The sequence below is a fragment of the Ambystoma mexicanum genome, chromosome 14, assembly GCF_040938575.1.
Source record: "Ambystoma mexicanum isolate Mex_15411 chromosome 14, UKY_AmexF1_1, whole genome shotgun sequence".
Lineage (NCBI taxonomy): Eukaryota > Metazoa > Chordata > Amphibia > Caudata > Ambystomatidae > Ambystoma > Ambystoma mexicanum.
Window position 1 is genome coordinate 393,304,450 of NC_090940.1, and position 22,699 is coordinate 393,327,148.

At 46.4% G+C, this 22,699-nt stretch overlaps 1 protein-coding gene across 1 annotated transcript in view; it reads left to right on the forward strand.

Annotated features, from left to right (window-relative positions):
* Positions 1-22,699, forward strand: part of PLEKHG3 (pleckstrin homology and RhoGEF domain containing G3) — a 352,319-nt gene that overhangs the window by 310,957 nt on the left and 18,663 nt on the right. The window lies entirely within an intron of this gene.

A 22,699-nucleotide genomic window follows, 5' to 3' on the forward strand; every position in this document is an offset into this window, starting at 1 on the left:
AATACTGTGGTCTCTAGTTTTAGGATATATAAGAATGCCTCTTTACACCTTCTGAAGTCTGTTATGCAGCAAGAGGGGATAACATATCTGGTTCTCTGTTTTTAAACAGAAATAGCATGGAGGTTTCAAATGAGGAATCACCATGCACATCTTTACCATACTTGTTGTTCAATGCCATTCTTCTTTGTGGACGTTTTAGTACTGCAAGCACAAACATGTATGGCTCCTACATTGCCCTGGCCATCCATTAGTTAGTTATTCTTCCATTATATTTTTTGTATGCCCATGAATACCTTCACTGTTTATTTTCTTTTGCAATCCACATTTGACGAGACTTCTCTTTCGGCATGGCATCTGTTTTTCACAATTGTTTTCCTTTCTGCTGTAAGATTCACCACATTGTTACCAATCCTTCATTCCAATTGCTGATTATTTTCTGATCATATACACTTCATTGTTTTTTTTTTGCCACAAGTTCAATATTGGTTTCTTTAGCCTGTGTAGTGTCATTGGCAGTGATGCCCCTTTCCATGTAGGGAGGGAATTTCGGGTTGAGCACCGCTTGGGTCTAGCTCCATAACAAAAAATTCTGTTTGGTTAGATTGGTGTATGCCAAAAATAATGTCCCACTCTTTGTCAAATTCTATGACTTGCCAAATTCTGAAGCACATATGGCTGTCGATCTTGCTATAACTAAGTATTCCATAGGGCCGGGGCGCAATTAAACAGCATCCATATCTATCATTGATCGACAGAAACACCACCTAATTTGGCCATTGGTTATTGCCCTCCTCACATGTGCCAAAAATATTTCTTGGCTGTGACACTTAGGCCAATATTGTCACTTTCAAAGATTTATTTTGTTTTTCTTAGTTGCCCATGCTAGTTAGAATTACATCACCGTTGTTTGACCCGGTTGATGGTCCTTTAGTTGTTAGAAAATTTTTTTGTAAATGATTGGAGTCATAATTACAGGGCATCACCTGATTTTAGCACCATTTAAAATTATAAAAAAAGAAATGTGGCCTACTTTTCATTAATTCTGGAACATGCTTTGCATTGAGATTGTTAATGCATACATTAAAAAGCTGGGCTCGTTGGCATACCTTCCCTGGCACCACGTGTGTAAAATTATAGTGGTAGTTCACTAGTGTTTCTTTACCTAACCTTGGCACAGACTACAGTGTTCAGAGGCAATAATTCTCTCCTTTATGGCTTTTTGATGTCATTCTGCCAGCATGTTTTTATAGATTCTGTGGTTGGTCAGACATAGGAGACGGAACAAGAGGACATGGTTCAAAATTAGTTTTATGAAAGGAAAAAGAATGCCTCTCCTAATCACACAGACTATGATGACATGGTTCCCTAAACTTCAAAAGAAAACAGTCAACCAGTGTTTGGCAGGATGTCCCTCAATTCTTTCCTTCGTCCAAACCGAGTCTATCCTATGCTCTCACTACCACTAACATCTCAAACAACATAAACGCTGCCTAAATTGGCTACCACGTTACTTGGCTTCTGGTGGTTGTTTTTCTGACCCCCACCAAATAGTGTCTTTGGTTTTTTCTTTTTGTGGCCCCTGCATGTTGATACAATTCAACATTCTAAGTGTTCTTGTAAGTTCACAAAGTTCAGCTCCCGCTAGGATTGGTTGGTTCCCCACTCTTATTCCTTGTTTTGAAGCACAATGATTTCTAGTTCGTATTGTTTTCTGCAGATGTTCAGTAGCTTGCATAATCTTGCTGTTTCTTTTAACCCTCACTGGAGTTTTAGGGCGTTTACCTCCTTGTGAGGTGTTCGGTGGTCCAGCCCCTCTTGGGCTCTTTGGCCTCCCATCCCACCTGTTCATCTTGTTGAATTCACTCTTTGCTGGGGTATTCTCTAAGTCACCCACTCGTGGAGTATTCAGCTATATGTTTTACTGCTTTTATTCAATCCGTCTTTGGGTATTCTCGGGGTCGGGCCCTCCTGGACTACTCTGCCTCTTCAGCCGTATGTTTCTATGGTTGTATTCACTGGGTCGGCCCCTCGTGGGCTTCTCAGCCACCTCAGCGCCCTCCTCTTGCTGCTCTTATTCAGCGGCTTACCTGTTCTCCTGCAGCATTGCTCGACGGGGTAGGCAGCTTCTCCGTTTGTTGTAGAACTACGACTCGGACGTCTTGGTGGTAGATGTGGACGCCAGTGTGCCACCACAGAAGCAGTTTTCTTCTCCATTTGTTTGGTGGCTCTGTTTTCCTCAGGCTCACAGATTTCCTCTGCCCACCACCCTCTCTGCGTGGCCCTGCCTTCTCTGTGAAGAGAGGCGTCCCTGCACCTGTGTTCCCGCACAGGTTTATTTTTCGCCCTCAGGCTAGCTCTCCTTCGTTTTGCCTCTGTGCCTGGTCCTTTATGTTGCTTTGTGGAACAAGAGAGGAGACACCATTGGTTCCGCTCCTCAGGTATGGGGGCCAATTACACTGAGTCATAAACAAAGGCACTCTCCTTTAAAGGGCACTGCACGTTTTTATACTGCTGAATCCCCATATATCCAACAACTACTTAGGATTCTGAATTCAAGGTAAGTGTAGAAAATCCTTTACTAGGGGATTCCTTATCCCCTTGTGAGGGGGGGTTGGGGGGGGGTTCACCACCAGTGAGATCCTGTTTGCCCTTTCCTCAAGGGTTTAAAAACCCATAAGTGCCAAGGACGCGTATGCTTGTCCTTTTTGCATAGACCTGCATAATAGCCTGGCACTTTCAGGCTTGTATCCCTAGCCCCAAAAGAGGTGGACAATTTCACTGGATTCATCACACTTCCCACTCGTTCTAAAGCATAAAAGACAATTCTTAAGAAGTTTTTCTTTCTCATGTTCACTTTATTGATCGAATGGGAGTTGAACATTGTTTTTCTCCCGTTAGCATTGAAGAGACCAGCTGATTTTACTCTCATCAGCCCCAGGCCTACATGATGTGGTCTGTAGCAACTTCAAGTATATTTTAGCAGTAATATATGTTAAGGATATATGATGGCATTACTTGGGACTAGCGCTCTCAAGCTTTTTCAAAAGTTTTGTTTGTTATACTATGTTACTTGGATTTATACTGCACACAACTGCAATTTGCATGATTTCCAGGTATTCTTGCAGATCTGAAAGGAGGAGAGGGAAGATGCTAGATAATGTTGTTGATGTGTGCAGACCGAAAGTATCCTGAGCTATGCGTGCCAGTATTTTTTCCAGGTATTAATTGTCCTGGGCAGAGAGTCATTTGTTTCGAGAGGGATTTCCCACATCCATATCATCCTAGATTACATTGGCTCAGGAGAAGTGGTATGCAGTTATTTTTTAGAAGTGTAGCGGCATGGTTTTGAAGTCTGTTGGGAGGGACCTTTAGCATGCCATGTACAGGTGGGGTTCTTGGTCTGCATATAGTGCATTTGTGCATAGGGACTGAAGTAATAGTGGGTGTCATATTGCTAGAATTGTACCTGGCTAGATACGTGTTAAAAAGATCTTCAAAGATTCTCGATTGTGTGTAGGCCCTTGGAGAGGGAGTTCCAGAGTTTTGCCATGAGTGAGAGAAAGGCAATCCCCGGTTTCTAGCATAACCCATATCTACTAGGAGTAAGTTATTGCTTGGTCTTTGTCCTCTTTGGTTGGTGCAGGTGACCTTTCCTTGGAATCAATTTTGTTCCATGGCCCTTAAGGGGCTGTACTGGCAATGCATAGTGCTTTGAAATAGATTATTTTCTTGACCTGTGGCCAGTGGAGTGATCTTAGAAGTGGTGTAATGTTTGCTCCTGGCGAGTCTCAGAAGAAATCTTGCTTCTCTATTCTGGATGTTTTGAAGTTTCTGGTGTTAGATAAAACGGCATGTCGAAGTATATGGTGGTTGCATAGTCAATTCTTGATTATACCAATTATGACTGCGAGAGTCCTGTGCGGGAAGTTGAAGGGTATTATGCACCTATTTGAGCATACATGGTAGAGAATTTCCTTACCAATGCATTGATTTGTGGTTATAAGGTCAGTCCATTGTCCATAATAATCCCATGGTTCTTGATCGCTTTTGATGTTGCCAGGCAGTTACCCATTTCTGGCAATACTGATTGTGGTATGACTTAGTGAGCAAAATTCATAAATTCTGTTTTGTCCGGGTTTAGTTTAAGATTTATAGTCATTCATGCATTGACTTGAGTGATGCAAATATTGAGGAAGAAATCTGTGTTCTTTTTGGTGTTCTTCTTGAGTATGATTTGTGTAGTCTGCATAGTTGTAGCAGTTGAGTCTGTGCCTTTCGATGGGTCTTCTGAAAGAAGCAATTTATGTATTGAGTGGTAGACGTGACAGACTTGATCCTTGCGGTCGACGCATTATGTTGGGGGAGTTTGACTTGAACAGGGGAAGAAAGGTGGTCTCTGGTATGTCATTGAATAAGGATCGCTTCCATTGTAGTGCCAGCCCTGCCTCTACTAACCTCTGTATTGGTGATTTGTGGTCAAATGTGTTGAAAGCAGATACGGTACCCAGAAATATGAGGGTATAGCTAATGTTGGCTCTGCGTCAATTTTAATATCTTCCCAAATGGATAAAAGTGCAGTTACTGTCCTCTCATAAGTATAATACCTACCTGTACGTAGTAAAGAATGTTAGGCTCAACGTATTCCAGGATTTCACTGTACACATTGCTTTACATGATTTTGCTGGATATGGTATATTGAAAATTGGTTGGTAGTTGTGAAATCGTCTAGGTTTTTAGTGATGTTTAAAGAATCAATTGGATAGAAGCAGTTTTGTAAATTCTAGGAACTATTTTGGTTTCCAGCAAGGAGGGTGTGAATTTCCGTTTGAAATTGGCTGGGGTTTCATTAGAAAGGTTTATTTTTGGATGTCCTTGAATCATGGATCCTTTGGCAAACCTGCTTTTTTGTTTTTCCTTTACCAGTTTAGAGAATTCAGCTTCAGAGATGGTCTTGAAGTTATGTGTAGTGGTTGTTGGTGGGGTTTTGTTGTTATGAGTATCCTTGTTCCTGTTGGTCAGTGTGGTGTCTATGGCTTTTGTGATAAATCCTGTGGATTCCTCACAGAATCCCAGCCTAATGTCTCCTCCCAGGTTGCGCATTATAAATACCCAATAAATACAAATACAAATAAACCTTGGGGGTGGTTTAAGCCGGGTGGATCACCTGGGAGGAGAAGGCCACCAAGGGAATATGGTGACTCCGTTAGGAGAGATGCAGTATTAATCTTCTTTGAAGGGTGGGATTTCCATAATACCTGAATAACTAACCGGCGTGTTGTCAGAGTAAGGTTCCCTTTCCCAAAAGTACTAGTTTTAGTAGTAAAAACCTGTATAATCAGCATGGGAACAGAACATGTGAGGATCAGAACATCAATACCATATCTTCTGATAAGTGTGATTTCCCCCTAAGGATTGAGTTGTGAAATCAAAACCGCAGCATTACATTCTCTAAATGTCTTAGCTAGAAGTGTATTTTATAAACAGTCTGAGTTAGATGAGGTTAGATCGGAAGCCTTTGATGAGAGGAACAAGAACATTAGGGACTTAAAGTCCCATAATGCCCTAGGTAGTGGAACGAGGAAGAGGGACTCTGAGGCACAGAACTGCAGTGTGCATTCTAGTGTTCATAATGGCCCACTCCTGAGCGGGTCTTTTAAATATTGAAAGCTCCTTCAGGTGCAGACCATTAGAAGCAATAGGAGTAGCCATCGGCTCTGAATGAAGAAGAGGCAGAGAAATAAAAATGCTCGGACCGCTGCTGTGTTTGTAGCAGATAAGCGGACAGTGGGAAGTGGTGCTGTAACAGGCTGCCCTATGGGAGAGGGAAGTCCTCCATGTCCTGTCCCTATTCCGGTGGCTGGCAAGCATCGGAGAACACAAGGAGCGAATGCATGTTCCTGTTTTGAAAGACGCAGGCCACTGGAATATGAGCAGACCGGTCAGAAGCTCCTGACTCGACAAAGGAATAAGAAAGTGCAGCAGGTTGAGTGGACGCGTAGAGAGTGACCAGTGAGTTGGCCTTTGGTAGATGACCCTGGGGCACTCCTCGATGGATCACTGGCTGCTTACACAAATATTTTTAATACCAAATTATTGAAAGAAAGTATGTTTGGCTCAATACTCGTATTGAGAGGAAACGAGAAGAGAAAGTTTGCAACTATCCTTGTCAATGTAAAGATGGGACAATATTCAAGAAAGACTGGAACTATCCTTACCAAAGAAAAGAGGGGGCAAAATTGAACCATGACTGTAATCAACATGGCCAAAGTAAAGAGGGGGCAATAAGGAAACAAGACTGGTTAACATTGCCAACGTAAAGAGGGGCAATATCTAAGCCAGATAACAACCAGCATAGCCTAAGCCAAAGAAGGGCCATTATAAAATAAAAGTGGAAACGACTTTCTTAAAGAGAGAAACTTGTCAGCAGTTACCTGGTGTGATAGTAGGAACCAAAAGGTAGCAGGAGAGAAACCCTTGTTGTGCAAGGTATCAAGGGGGAATGGAACATAACCTGAGTTACATATGGCAAACAAGTCAGTGGAACAAACAGCATCAATGGGTGTTGTATCCTTATGAGAAAAAGTTGTGAATCTCAATGTTGAAAGCCAAGACGTTACTAAAGTTTTTAAGTAAGCCTCACTGCAGAGCACTTGTAGTAGTGGTAGGAGTTTTGTCCTGGCAGGCGAATATACCAGGAAAGGGACTGTTAGTGGTTAGTCCTGGCAGGTTAGTGGAACATAAAGAAGATATTGAAGTACTGCATTGTGGTGAAAGGTTGTTGTTGAAAGAAAGTGGCAAAGCCACTGAGGTGAATGCTGAACCATGGTAAAGCCATCCTGATGAAAACATGAAGTAGTTGACATTTCCAAAGAGAAGTTGTATTGAAATATTCACTAGAAGTGTGAAGACCAGGACTTTCAAGAGCTTGTGGAAACTTTATTTGGAAGAGCGATGAACCTTGTTTAATCATAAGACCATTCGAGTTCCAAGTGAAACCCTCACGGTGTAAAGAAACTTTGTGTTGAAACAGAATGTGACTATTAAAAGGAACTTTGTGTTGCATTTGAAGCAGAACTTGACTATTGGAATGAACTTTACTAATTGGAACTTTTATTTGGAAAATCCTGCATTAATCCTGGTGAAGGGGATCTGTCCCTGGTTACAAGGATACTTGGTTATAACTGTTATTTGTTGAGTTTAAACAGCCATATAAAAACCTGTATGATTTTGTTGTTTGTATAATTGTGAGGGGCAATTTTGAGCACCTAGCACATCAACTACATTGGAGCTCAGAACTAAAAACCTATTTTTTGTCTACTTTACTGAAGGGAGGAATTCAAAATTCCTATCATCTACTGAATCCAGAAAGAACGCCATTTGCTGAAATTAAGGAAGAATTATTGAAAAAAGTGGGTCAGACTGAAAACGACTATAAGCAAAAGCTTTGAAGTATTAAATTGAATTCTGATGAGACCCTTGTAGAATTAACTGCTAGATTTCAAAACACGTTACCTTTATGGATAGGAAAGAAGCTTCGCCATGTGACTAAATGACTTTGTTAAAGAAGCAGCTAAAAATGCTCCTGTTTGATAGGGGGATAGATTAATCTAATCACATAAACCTTTGCTTAACTTTATGGAACCCCCTTTTCTGCTTCCCCTTGTTTCTGTTCTCTGTTGTCTGTCATGTGAGTGCCCTGAGGCCTTTGGGCATGTGGTGCAATATAAGAGAAAAAATAGATATAGATTAGAAATCCTAGACATTTTGACCAAAGAGCAATTTATAAATTCAGCCCCTCCTTTTTTACAACAAGCCATATTACACCTAAACAAATTTAATTTAGCCTTGGTCACTGAGACTACCCAAAACTTCATGGAGGCTAATGGTCATGTAAGAAATCTCCAAAAGAGCGAAGAGATTAAGAGAGCCCAAAGGCACATATCATCCTCCTCGTGTGGTAAATAAGACTAAGAATGTTTCCCCAAATTGATAATTAGAGAAAATACAGGTGGGATAGTAAAACTAATTTCCATCAAGAAAAGAGTGAATCAAACTCTGAAGAAACCGAAGGCCAAAAATCTACAACAGTATTATGTTTCTCCTGTGGACGATTTTGGCCATTTAGCCTGAGAGGGGAGCCAATGGAGATCGGGTATACGATGGAAGATGAATGGGAAGAAGAAGAATAAAAGGATGATGGAAGTGAAGTGGAGAGTATTAATAATTTGTTTCTCGGTAATGAGAACTTTAAGACACAAGACCTAGCAATAGTCAATGGGATTCCAGTTAAAGCTGCGATTGATTCCGGGAGTAAACAGACATATGATCTAATCTCTAATAACTCTTAAAAATCATAAAAAGAGCCATCCAATTAAAGTGACCTGTGTACATGAAGATGAGGTGTACCATAGAACTCGCAGTAACTACAGTAATTCAAGGAAGGGCTACTAAAATTAATGCTGCCATTATTCCGGGGTTACCGGAGGAAACGATTATTGGAACTGAAGTCCCAGATTTTGAAACCTTACAAATGAATCCGAACTGACCTTTGTTTTCATCTTATTCTCCCCCACTATTCTTAGGTACAAGAGAAGACATTCTCGGAGGATCCAGTGTGGAATTGGAAAACGCAGGAACCCTCTTTGAATGTGGGGGAGACTGGTGAATTGGGGGAAGGAAAAGAACCTAAAATGGGAGGCCAGGTCTTTACGGGAAGGGTATGTGATGAATCCTGGGGAGTCCTCACATAATCCCAGCCTAAAGTCTCCTCCCAGGTGGCATGGGGAAGGCAGCCACTACCTGATCCTAACCCTGAGGGTGATATTAGCCAGGTGGATCACCTTGGAGAAGAAGGCCAAGATGTTACTAAAGTTTTTGAGTAAGCCTCACTGCAGAGCATTGTAGTAGTGGTAGGAGCTTTGTCCTGGGAGGCGAGTATACAAGGAAAGGGACTGTTAGTGTTCAGTCCTGGCAGGTTAGTGGAACAGAAAGGAGATATTGAAGTACTGCATTGTAGTGAAAGGCTGTTGAAATAAAGTGGCAAGGCCATTAATTTGACTGATCTGTGGTAAAACCATCCTGATGAAAACCTTGTTGTTTATAAAGCAGAAATGTGAAGTAGTTGACTTTTCCAACGAGAAGTTATATTGAAATATTCACTGGTAGTGTGAGGACAATGACTTTTTGGTTTGACAAGCAAGAGCTTGTGGAAACTTTATTCTGAAGAGTGATGAACCTTGCCAAGTGAAACCCCCACAGAGTAATGGGACTTTGTGTTGAAAGCAGGACTTGGCTACTGAAAGGAATGTTGTGGTTGAAACAGAATATGAATTTTGAGAGAAATTTTGTGTTGCACTTGAAGGAGAACTCAACTTTTGGAATGAACTTTACTAATTGGAACTTGTATTTGAAAAATCCTGCACTAATCCTGGGGAAAGAGATCTGACCCTAACTGCAAGGATACTTGGTTATAACTGTTAATTTGTTGAGTTTAAACAGCCATATAAGTACCTGTATAATTTTGTTGTTTGTATAAGTGCAAGGGACAGATATCTTTTCATATTGGAGTGCTTTCCTTTAGTTATAGTTTTATAGGCAGGGAAATCCTCGTTCGGTTAGAGAAAGCAAGGTGTTTATCACACCCTTAACATTTTATAAAATGGCTTCTTTTGAAAAGCCTCAATCAAGTTGTCCACTTCACATTTCTGACCCCTCACGCTTTCAAAATGTTGTTTGACCTTGTTTCTGAAATGATTGGCAATGTCATCAGTTTCTGAAAGGGGAGTGTTATTGCAGGAGGCCCTATTTGACCTGATTGATCATTTTGAACATTTCCTTTGGTGGGTTGCTTGCTGTACCGATGTGTTCACCAAAGTGTAGTTTCCTGTCCTTTAAGATATCTGCTCTTTAATATCCTAGCCCTGCAAGACCGCAGCAGGAAGCCCTGCTACACAGGCTCTGACAAGCTAGCTATTATGACCGAACACCACAGGAATGTAATGTCCGGGTCTCCCATGGAAGACAAATCCGCTATCTGCAGGACGCCCGAGGCCTGCCGTCACCCGCAGGCCGACTCCTAGGAACTCCCCATCTCCTCTGAGGAGGTGACCGATACCATCCGCTCAATGAAAAACCCTGCCCGGGGGCCTGATGGCCTGCCTGCACAATTTTATAAGAAATATATCCATATCCTGGCACCCCACATGGCTTCCCTTTTCAACAGCTTCATGGAAACGGGATGTGTCACCCCCTCCATGGAGGAATCAGTCACGGTCCTGGTTTTGAAACCAAAGGGGAACCCGGAACTCTGCTCGTCCTAGCGTTCCATTGCACTGATGAACGTGGACTCCAATATCTTCTCGAAGCTCTTAGCACAGAGACTTGCTGGGATCCCGGATCTTGTTAATCCGGATCAAACGGGATTCATTCCTAGCCGCAACATCTCAGATAACACAAGGCGCGCCTTGAACACCATTGAGTCTGCCAACAGAACGGAGAGAGACTGGCGATACTGTCGCTTGACGTGCATAAAGCCTTTGACATGCTCGACTGGGGCCACATGGGTAAGACATTGGAGCACTTTGGGGTGGGACCTAAATTCTTGAAATGGGCTGCGGCGAATTACCAACACCCTACCACGGCCCTAAGAATAAATGGCTTCAGATCCCCCACGATCAAGATCACCAGAGGGTTGTCCCCTGTCCCCGCTCATTTTTGCAATGTCCATGGAGCCGTTCGCAGCCAGGATTCATCAGAACCCATCGATCCAAGGCGTCAGGTACAAAGATGAAACTTACAAGGCAGCCCTGTACGCGGATGGCGTAATGCTCACATTAACACACCCGGAAACGGCCCTCTGTGAGGAGTTGGACAGCTTCAAAGCTGTCTCTGGGTTCTCCGTCAACCTCACGAAGTCCACGGCCATGGGCATCAATATCTCCAGAGCGGATGTTGAAGCCCTCGCTGCAAGGTTCCCGATCCCATGGGCCAGTTCTCACCTTAGCTACCTGGACATCCAACTCCCGAGGCTCGCAGATCGCACTTACAAGCTAAACTTCCCGCCCCTGCTCAAAGGTCTTCAGTCGGACAGGTCTCATTGGCAAAACCAGGAAATATCGTGGATGAGAAGAATCGCAGCACTAAAAATGAATTTGGTTCCGAGATTATTGTTCCATTGCCTAGCGCTGCCAGTAACAATTCCTAAGAAAGACAGACAAAAATTGCAGGCCAGCATTCTGAAGTTTGCTGTGGGGGGGGGGGGGTGTAGAAGCCACGTATCGCCAGATGGGTCCTACTTAGAAACCCTGGATCCGGGGGCTTGGGAGTCCCGGAGGTGGATAGGTACTGCCTCGCTGCCCAGCTTTCATGTGGCAACCGGGTATCGATAAACCCCGCTGGCAGAAGCTGGAGGAGGACTGATCCCACTTCCCACTGGAATCTCTCCCGCATATCGACTGGCCCAGGAGCCCTGCTACCTAGGGACCCTCATGTCAATTAGGAATACAGTACAGAGTTGGACGCAAGCGGCCAGAAAATCGAACTGCAGAAGCATGGTGGGCCCACTCACCCCGATTTGGGAGAAACCAGACTTCACCCCGGGCCTGGAGCAGAATGAGTTTGCAAGATAGAAGGCAGGAGGACTGAAACGCATCGCGGATTTCTACACGGGCGGGCTCCCTGCTCACCTTCGAGGGCTGCAAAGGGAAGTTTCAGATCCTGGAAAGTGAAAGCTTTCATTATGCCCAGATCTGGCACTGGCTGACGCACGATCGAATGAGGACACTCGTGAGTAGAGAGCTGACAGCGCTGGAACGCACGCTAACGACAACCCCGCCTAGGAACAAAATCTCAACCCTGTATAAGCTGCTGGACAGAGCCCCTCCCGACCTCAAGGAACCTTACATGGAGCGATGGGAACAAGATATAGGCAGAGAACTGGACACAGAAAGCTGGAATCGAATTTGGACAAGAACCCACAAGGCTTCTAAATGTGTCACAAATAAAGGAGCGATAAAGGTCTGCTACAGTTGGTACCTGACACGGGAGATCCTGCACAAAAGCAACCCCGCCATACCACTGCATTACTGGAGAGGCTGCACGGACACTGGAACGTTGTTTCACCTACTCTGGACGTGTCCGAAGGCGGCTCCGTTTTGGAGGGAAGTCCTTGAACAGATCAAGTCAATCACCGGCCTCACGATCCCCTGGGATCCGGGCATTGTCTTGTTAGGCAACACAGGGGAGGGACAGTTACCGATGTGTGGCAGGCTGGCGGACCTCTGCACGCAGCTACTGACTGCTGCAGCCAAAATCTCCATAGCCAGGCTGTGGAAGCTCCCGGAGGATCCTGCGATTTTCATGTGGTGGGCTAAGTGTTGGGACATTGTTGCAACTGAGAAGATCACTGCCCTCCGCCTTGGTAAGAAGGCCAAGTTCTATAGGATCTGGTCCCCCTTCTTGGACTATGTGCAAGAGTTTCCCGGGATAGCCAGGCAGCCCCCCTTCTCACTGTTGCCTCGATTGAGGTTATGTTCTTTATGTTCAGTATTTTCTGTTTTGTGTTTTGCACGAGTACTGGAATATAACATGAAGCTAGTGTGTTTTACGAAATGCCAATAAAAAGCCTTGTTGAAAAAAAAGATAGCTGCTTATGAATGCAAGATGGGTCTCTAGTATGCAGGTTTGTCATGCTGGTGATATGTTTTACTCCAAGTGTGTTCTAGTTTCTGGTTGTTTATCAGAGTTTGCAGTTTCGAAGTGACCCATCTTTCTGCTTTTTTATCTTTGGATGCATTATTTAATTGGAGGAAGGATTTCAAGGGCTTCCATAATCTATATTTGTAACATATCTGCTCATTCATCGGGGGAACAATTGATATGGTGCTAAAATGATTGACTTGATGTCCTCCATTAGACTGGCTAGTATTTCTTTAGTCTGGAGCATACTTGTTGGTATGTTGCTCATGAATGATACTGAGTTAGTTGCTCCTGAGAAAGTGAATAGGAAGGGCTGTAGTAAACCTTCTTTGCAGTAAAATTGCATCCATTCAGTGTATGACTGAAGGCGTTTTCCCCCTTGATAATCTTTTTAAGGTGAAAGCTGGACATGTAGAAGATCAGAGGTTTGACTGAAGTTCCACTTTCTACTTAAAACCAAGCATTGACATTGCCAATTATGATTGAGTGCCTGAGTCCAAGAGCCTTTTTGTGAAGGTAGGGTTGTAAGGGGGATATCTGTATATCATTAGTAATGATACATAAGTTTAGTGGTTTAGATCATTTAAGTGGATGGTGAGTGATTTCCGGTCCTGTGTGTGTATTGGTGGTGTACTGCTAAGAGATTAAAATGCTCTTGGTGCGCCACAGCTATTTCGTCTCTTTCCTTCTCTGTTGGCTTGTAGGAACTGAAAGTTTGTGTTAATAGGTTAATGAGCTACTACATTATTATTTTTATAATCTTGTTTTCCTGAGGAAAACAGTATGTTAGGGCCTCCTTCATTGAAGATACCGTGGATCTATTTGGTGCTTTATAAAATGAATAGAAAAAGGAATCATATTTCTGCCATCTGTGTCAATAAATGAGGAATTTGTTCAACGCTCATATTGCACTGGTAAGCGGGAGAGTGTGGGTTGCACAAACAAACCAGAGACAGCCAATTGGTCAATTTGCAACGTTTATTTTTGTAGTTCTTCTCGTTTTACAATCTCATGGCAGTCCTTCTTTTGTCTTCGGTTGTTGGCTGCCAGCTTTCCTTCTTTGTCTCTCTTTCAGGACTCTTCTCCTTTTCTTATACAGATTTGCTTCTTAATATGCCCAGGTGAAGTGCTGCTCTTACGAAACACCACCTCTGTCAAAAGTTGGCAAACGAATGAATGAATCTATAATGACAGGCTGTTCTTATAAAGCCCTTACCCTCCCATGATTGGCTGTTGTCCCAGGAAGCTCCCAACCCCTCCACACGTAGAAAATATCAGTTCCTATTTCCATTTCCCCTTTACAAACTGCCAATGTGGTTTCTCTATACCCAGGGTCCAGGTAAGAAAACTTTTCATTACCTTCTGTTTACTCCTTATCTTAATTTATTTGGTGCAGTATAGTGATGGAGTATTGGGGCTGATTCATGCCAAATTGACAGGCTGGTAAGTCAGGCCGGGAGCCCCCTTTTGTGCTCTGACCTCCTTTCCACCTACTTGCATACGCTCCTTGTCTGCCGCAGTGTTTCTGATACCATGGACTGGTATCCCCTGCCTCGCGTGCTCTGCCATGTTAGCTGCTGCAACCTCTATGAGAGCCTCATTACTGGCGGTGTCGGCTCCTTTGGTGTTAGGCATTGTCATAAGTGTGCTGGCTGCGCCGACGGCTGTTGGCATGCTGGTGTCACCATTGGCTCCTCCGTATGTGCCTGCGGCAGGCACCATGACATTAGCTCTGGCCGTGTTGGCTGCGGCAGACACAGTGGTTACTGCTTTTCTGTCCCTCCTGCGGCGGACACCGTAGCTGCTGCTCCCCCGGCAGATCCTGCAGTAGACAACTGTGGCGGCTGCAACTCTGGCCGCGTTGGCTGCAGCTAACCCAGAGACCGATGTCTTAGCCGATGTGTCACAGTAAGGCTGGTAAGAGTGGGGCAGTAGATATCAGAATAGCATTTGACAAGCTCACTCGGTATAGCATTGAAGCCTGATGTATTATCAGTAAAGATGATCTGATATGGCATTCATAACGTGCCTGTACACAAGTGTTTCTAGGAGCGACAAGAAAAGGAGGGGGAAGCTGAGGAAGGACAAAAACAACAATCCTACTAGGCTTTGTGTGATTCAGATCGCGCAAGTGCAGGTAGGTGGGACGGGGGGGTCGGGGACAAGGCCGAGGCGGGGGGAGCAGCCAAGTGCAAGTAACTCAAGTGCAGCTATCGGATGGCTTATTAGTGCAGAGAGAAGGGACTGTGGGGATGCAGATACAGACCATAAGTGCTGAACGAGCCCGGAGGCATTGCAAGGGAAACTGGACATGAGTTCCGAGGTTAGCCAGGAGACCAGTGCATGGAGCAATCTGAATATCAGCAGGGGAGAGAGAAAGCAGAAGCAAAAAGGAAGGTCTTGAGTTGCTTCCGCAACCGAAGATGGTTCTGCTCAAGTTTGAGAGGCAGGGAAGCTGTTCCAGAGGGAGACCCCAGCAGAAGAGTGAGATCTGCCCCCAATTCTCTGCTTGAAAAAGCATCTGACCCTCTGAGTTGGAAGTGGATGAGCGGAGAGCTTGAGAAGGGAGATGTTTAGGAGGAGAGTTGGAGATAGTGCAGTCCCAGGCCCCAGAAAGCCTTATGGACGATGCAAAGGGCCGCCACAGGGAGTCGGTGCCTGGGTTTGAGGCCAAGGACAAGTCTCGCAGTCCTGTTTTGGATAGGTTGTAGAGGACGGAGAGTTGAAGCAGGAAGATTTAGAAAGAGGCTGTTGCCGTTGTCCAGCCTAGAGAGGACCAGAGCTCTGAAGACACTGAGCTTCTGGGGGAAAGTGAGGACAGGAAGAATACCTCTGAGGAGGTGCAGCTGATAGTTTGACTTCTTGGAGACGTCACAGATGTGAGGAGAGGATGGAGTCGAAGATGACACAAAGGTTCTTAGCCTCACAGATAGAATCAGGAAGAGGGCCCAGAGTGGGCAGCCAAAGAGAAGAAAAAAACCTCAACTGACACACACTTCATGGGTCGGATGACCGAGAAGGTAGGTGGCAGTGCTGGAGTCAGCTTGGCTTGAAGGGTAGAGAGAGAGGTGGGAGGAAAGAGTAAGTGATCACTCCAGGAGAGAGGAGTGGTGAGAGCGTTAGAGAAGGGGAGGTCTGAGGAGTTCGGCACATCTAAGGTATGCCCTGCAGAGTGAGTCGGGCCAGAGAGAATAATGGAGAGAGAGTCCTAGAGGTTGCGAAAGAGTCCCGAAGATGGGCAAGTACCATCCAGGTGGATGTTCAGGTTTCTGAGAAGGAGGAGGAGAAGTTGATAGGTAGAGGTGATCAGGGAGGAGGAGAGGTCAGCCCACTCAGAGAAGAAGAGGGCGACCTGTAGATGGTGTCCACAGTGAGAGAAAGGCTAGGAGAGAGAGAGCGAGCCTGCAGACCAGGCATTTAAAGGAGGAGTAGCCCTGCATAGGAATGATAGAAGCAGGGATCCCTCCCAGGAAGATCAAGGCTACACCCCCACCGGGACGGTTGGTTCTGGGTTCGAAGAGGATCTTGTAGCCATCAGGAAGGAGAGTGTCAAAGCTCATGAAAGTGCTAGCCGTGAATCTTGGTAAAACGGAGTACATCCAAATCAAGTTCTTCCAGGAGACGGCAGATGTCAGAGGAGTGTTTGACAGCTGAGCGAGAGTTGAGGGTATCGATGTGGAGTAGGTTGTCCCCTTTGAAGCACCTCCGTGGAGGGATGCAGGTCAGAGGTACGTCCCGCTGAAGTTTTAGATGTGCCCAAGGATGGGCAGAGGAGGAGGATGGAGGAGAAGGCAAGGACGCCAGGGAGAATGAAGAGGGTGGCAGAGAAGGAGCAGAGGATGCCATAGAGGTGGCAGAGGATGGAGGCAGCAGATGAGCCAGAGAGGGGAAAGATGGGATAGCAGGAGAGGAAAGGAAGTTGATGAGGTGTGGGAAGCGTCTATTAAAAAGGAGGAGGTTGGCCTGAGGGCCCTGGACCAAGACGGGACCATTTAAGTAGACATTAATGATGGGTCTTGGAGGAGTGGAAGGAGGCCATGAGACCCAGGAGATGCATGATGGTATCTGGAGTTGCTTTAAACTGTGTAGCCGGAAAGACTTGGCGCTCACATCAACAGTAGTGATTCCTTTCCTTTGCAGAAGCCTGTGGAAAAGCTAATGCTAATTCCAAAGGTGAGTTGTCACAATATGCAGCCAGTGTGAGAAATCTAAAGGTGTTTCACCCACTAGTCCCCAGGAATCGGTCATCCAGGTGTTCAGGACGCAGCCATCGCTTTTGGATCCAGTTCCTGGGGGTGGACCAGTGCGAGAGGATCACCTGGATGAGGGGTCTTCAGGCAGCGGGAGTGGGAAACCCGGCGTTGAGCCACGGTATCCCCTTCCCTGTAACACCTTTTTCCTATCCTACTAGTTAGGATACTTAGAAACTCAACACCCCTCCTCCCCCAATTTTCCCAGCATGTACACTTTCTCAAGTACCGCTCATGGTGAGTGAAAAAGGACTAACACCATAGCCGTATACCTGACATGTCCCAATACACTGGCCGTGCAAGGTCAGGCAATTTTCGGTTCGTTATACACACGTGACTTCCTTCACACTTCACCATACCTAAACGCACTGCAAAGCACACGAGGAAGCAGCAGTTCCAAGATGGCAGTTTAATACGAGGAGAAATACCGCAAGACCAGAAAGGGTTGCAAGGAGGGAAGTGCCCTTGACCTTTTCAGACCTTTACTTTCATGAACCTTGGAAAATAAGAAACATAAGAACTGTGACAAAAGCTGAAGAAACCAGCATTGTGTGTCAGAGGTACCTGGGGCTCTCCTGTGCCGATAACCAAGGCGGGGAGGAGCGTTTGCCGCTGTGGTACTGTCCTTGGCTCCTACAACAAAGCAGCGCGAGTAAAGCCAGCACAGCTGGTGAGTCAGAGAGACTGATACCAGACCGACCTGTGTTGGAACCAAGGTTGCAAGCGGCAAAATTGTATGAAGAAATCTAAAGAAAACAGTGTGTGAAACGCATGTGACGAGCGATGCAAATATAATTGAAACCCAGAGGAGTGATTGAACATTGGAGGACGAGAAAAATACCGTACACAAGTGGTCCGGTGCCACATGGGTGCTCATTCGAAGGTCTTGGTTAGGTATCCAACTAGATGGCAACCGTGAGAATATAATTTTGAGATCGAAGTGGTCCTGCAACGGGTCAAGCTAAACTTTGTTCACATTCAAAAGTCTTCGATAGTTTGATGCAAATTGAAATTGGTCCGATCCTGCTGAGGGAGACTAATTGTATAAAAGGAAGGATCTTAGCCCGGTTTAGGGGGATCCGGTTTAACAGTGGGTCACCCGAGAAATAATATTCTTTGAACATTGTAAAAAGGGGGATCTGATCCCAGGTGAGGGGGGGGCCCAGGGTGAATCGCTTAAATTGAATACTTATAAGATGAAAGGAACTTTGTGTTTTGTTTTTATACATCAGGCCCTCGGAATCAAGAGACTTTGAAGTAAAGCGACTTGGGCACAGAAGGCTCTGATGCTGTTAATGGAACTGTATGCATATCATTTTGTGAACACTTCTTTCTGTTTTCATGAACACTACACCACATTATTAGTATTTAGCGGTAAGGGTTGAGAATAGTTTTTTTCTCTCTTTTTTTTTTTTTTTTAAAGTATAGCCCTTTTTATTTTGTCGAGACTCCACTAGGACTCCATTATTATTATTATTTGATGGTTGTAGCTTGCTCCCATCTGTAGATTTAGGATTAGATAAGCGTTTATCACACCCTTGTTGAAGTTCAATAAACACCCTTGAACTGGTCACTTTTCTGTCTTACTATAGATACCATGCCTTCCTTGCACCAGTATGTGACCAAACCAACGCTTCCAGTTCCAGTATGCTTTAAGTGCCACGCCAGGTTGTCCAGGAGACTAAACAAAGAAAAGCTGCTGTGCTTCATGATTTTATCGCTTGTCTTTCGAGTACAAAGCACCAAGTAATTCTAGTAGTACAGTGTAGTCAGATGGGCTTATATAAGTCTTAAAATCAGTGCTGAGTATCACACACTGGAAGACAGGGCGAGAACTAAGCACAATTACAGATTATTAGTTCAGTTTACTGAAACTTGAAATAGGGGAATAGGGAGGTTGCTATCACCAGTAGCAGGCCACTAAAGGTTTGCCGGAGGGCTCCAAGGTCTTTTGTAGCCTCCCGGAATGAGAGGATAGTCAGCACAAGCACAGAGCATTAGATCTTCGCCAGCCACCTTCAAGCTGCCGCTGCCTACGATGGTGCTTGCAGGTACTTAATGCTTCACACTTGCAAACGCGTATCACAAAATATAATAGCCGAACCACGGTACGCTGCACACCTCACTTTCGCCTTCCACTAGCAGCACCACCAAGTTACCTCGCCATGTCGGGGAATATCAGAGAACCCAGTCCGGTCAGGTCACCCTTTAAGCTTTTTAGTGCTCGCAGTATAGCCATATTGCAGCCAATTTGCAGCCGTGTCACAGAATTGTGGCTCCACTGTAGCCCGCCGACAGGTCACAGATCACAAGCATGGCACAACACAGATTGCACGACACAGACAGCCGTCTGTCAGCCGACTTCATGACCACAAGGAAAGGATCAAACAGCGTGGCAGAGATGCTTGTGTGAAGCAGCACCTCCACACACACACACACACCAAGAGTTGTTCTCTAGTTATCCCTGGGTGACCAGATTGGTAGTATCCAGCAGGATTCACTACAGTTGCAGGTAAGTAACAATGTTGGAACGACCCTCTGGCACCTTACCCCAGTCCTTTTTTCTGCACGGACGGTGTCAAACCTGGCAGCTGGCACTGAGACTTTGTTAGCTTTCCACTTGCTCCCCGTTTTCTTTTTCGCTCTTATTTAACTTCCCTTTGGTGGCTCGCCTCCCTGGCACATGTCGGCCACAGGAGGATTCACGAGATGTGCCTCATGCGACCACTCCTTCCCAGCCTCAGAACCCCATGCACTCTGTCTTGAGTGTTTGGGGCCCAACCACCGCTGGGACGCATGTTTGGCTTGCAGTGCTCTCGGTCACAGGGCATTTAAGAATTGATTGTCGCGGTGGAGGTAGATCTTCCACACTTCTCCTTCTCCCCACCTCCAGGACCTCTCGTCAAGACCAGGTAGGCCCTCTGTTCAGCATGGCTTGACAGCGCAGCAACTCCTTCCCCGGGGTACCCATGGATCAGGGTTCCTCGAATTCAGGTTCTGGCAGGCCCAAGGCCTCCAAGGCTACCAGCTGCCAACTGGGTGCTCTTCTGGGCACTGTGGCTAACGGCTCCCAGACTGAGGGACTCGGGGGCCTTACCAGGCTGTCCTCGGAAGGGCAATCAAGTCTGTCCTCTTCTGCCCCAAGGGTTAAAGAATTGTCAAGTGCCACCTCCAAGAGTCTGCCCTCAGCACAATGTAGCACGGCCACCGGCATAGGTGCCGAGGGCATCCAGCCTACCAGAGTTTGTTCCGAGTTCGTGATTCAGGGCGTTATGACTGCCAGCCGTCCAGCCGAGGGCTCAGCGCCTACCAGAGTGATCTGAGGTTGACACCTCTGCTTCGGGTGCAAGACCAAGCTGTATCTTTCCGTGTCTGAGGCCTGTCTTGGCCCAGGCCCTCTGTGCCCTCACGCCCAGGGTGTGGCACAAGGCTTCAAAATGGCAGAGAGACGTGGCTGAGCCTACCAGGCCAGCGACCATCTTGGAACTGACTCAGTGCACACAAGTGCTTTCGCCCATCGGATGGGCTTTGCAAGATGATCTCAGTACCTTTCCCTCTGGAAGCGGCAGCAGATCTTATGGTGAAGGCTTCTGGTCCCCTCAGAGATACATCTACCCATCACAGCTCTGTGGCTACATGCACCAGGCGCTTCAGCGTTTTGACCAGGAGCTGTGGCCATTGCCTCAGAGGCCAGGCCCCTAGGGACGCGGCGGCCTTAGGACTGCTTCTTCAAGCTCTTCCTTGTGTTCCCCTCAGATGAAGAGGATCCTGAAGGACATAGTGAAGGAGGTCATCCCGCAGGTGGTGCCATTCCAGACCCTCCTCTGGCTGGTACTCCTGTGCCTCCAGGGCTGCCGATCCCTCCCCCGGTCCAGGCCTTACCGGTTGTTCTGATCCCTCCACCTCCTCCTTTACCACCAATGCCACCCCTCAACAGCCATTGGACCTGTCTGCGGCTCCAGACCTAAAGGGGGGGTGGGGGCCCGCTGGCACATGTATCCCAGGGCCCAGATTCCCCTCAGTTTGTGAAAAAGGGGGCAGGGGATGATGATGATGATGATGATGAGGATGATTACGTCCAGGACCCTCTGCATCAGTTCAGGGCAAGGGCAGTGAAATATCCGGACCCGGCCAAGCTGGCAGCCTGGTTCCGACCAGCTGAGGCTTCAACATGCTCAGTTTTTGGATGACAACTGGGCCCTCATTTAGCAGGCCAGGAGTGCCTCCACTCAGCCCCAGTATAAGAACAAATGGACTAGGTTCTGCCATTGGGCTCGAGACAAGGGTGTGGACACTGTCACCTGTCCTCTGGATGACTTGCTGGAGCACACCTGGCTCATTCTGGAGTTCAGGTGGATACTTGCCGCACTTATTTGGCTTCCATCGGGGCTTACAAGAATTCCCCTGAGCATGTGTTTTCGGCAGACAACTTTCCTCTGGTGCAAAGGCTGCATCAGGTCTGGGGCACAATGTGGTTCTTGCAGCTTAGCAACGCAATACTTTCAAGCCGATGGCCTCTCTGGACATAAGACAGTTTTACTGGTGGCTCTCACCTCTGCGTGCAGGGTTAGTGAGCTGCAGGCGTTGTCTTTGTGCGAGTCCTTCACCACGTTTCACAACAGCCAGGTCATCTTGCGCACTCCCCCAAACTTCTTGCCCAAGGTGGTCTCTCCATTTCATCTGAATCAAGAGATCTGCCTGCTGGTGTTCTTCCCGAACCCGCAGTCAGAGGCTGAGAGGGCCCCACATTCCTTGGACCTCAAGGGGGTCCTCGCGTTTTATCTCTCTCGGACGAAATCCTTCAGGAAGTCTGATGCATTATTTGTGACATTGGGGGGCTCTTTCCCCAGCTCTCAGGATTCCAAGGCTTCCATCGCCATTGGATGGTTCAGGCCATTTCGGAGGTCTACATGGCCATGGGCAAACCTGTTCCTGAGGGGATTCATGCCCATGTGGCCAGAGACAAGGCCACCGCCATCTGGTTTCAGAGACATGCTCCTTGGGATGTCATCAGCAAGGCAGCTACTTGGGCCACTCAGTCGGCCTTCGGTAGGCACTACTCACTGGCCACCGCTCCAGGCGCGATGCAGAGTTTAGTCAGGTGGTTCTGAAGAACCTTTTTTGCTTCGTCCTAGATATGAGGCAGGTTTCACAGCTCCACCCTATGTTCTTGTTCGGTGGAATCACCCACAAGGATGGAGGAAAGGGGATAGAACATATGAGTAAAGTTACTCACCAAAGTGACTAGAGTACTCATAGTCCTTAGTCCCCTTTCCTCCATACGTCTCACCCACCTTCCCCCACAAGTATGCCAAGGGCTAATATATACATTAAGAGTAGCCAGGTATCTAAGCGTCGGATGTGTTCAAAGGAGACTGAAATGAGGCGCCAGTGGGCGGGGCCTCAGCAGGGCATTCCCACGCCAGAGGCCGCACCCTGCACGCTATTCTAAATTTAAAGGGAAAGCTCAAAGTTTTGCTGCCAAAGGTTCTGGTACTGTCCCCATGTTGGGGGACGCCCACAAGGGATGGAGGAAAGGGGACTAAGGACTATGAGTACTCTAGTCACTACGATGAGTAGCTTTAATTTTGACACCACTTTTGTCTTCACAGCACCTTCGGTATGATGCTGATGAGAACATCACCAGACAGTTAACCACCAATTCCTGCATGTCTGAGTTAGTTCTCAGTATCCTAGGGAGGACAGCGCACCACCAGAAGCAAGGACATGTGCAGACTTGAAATCCGCTGCTG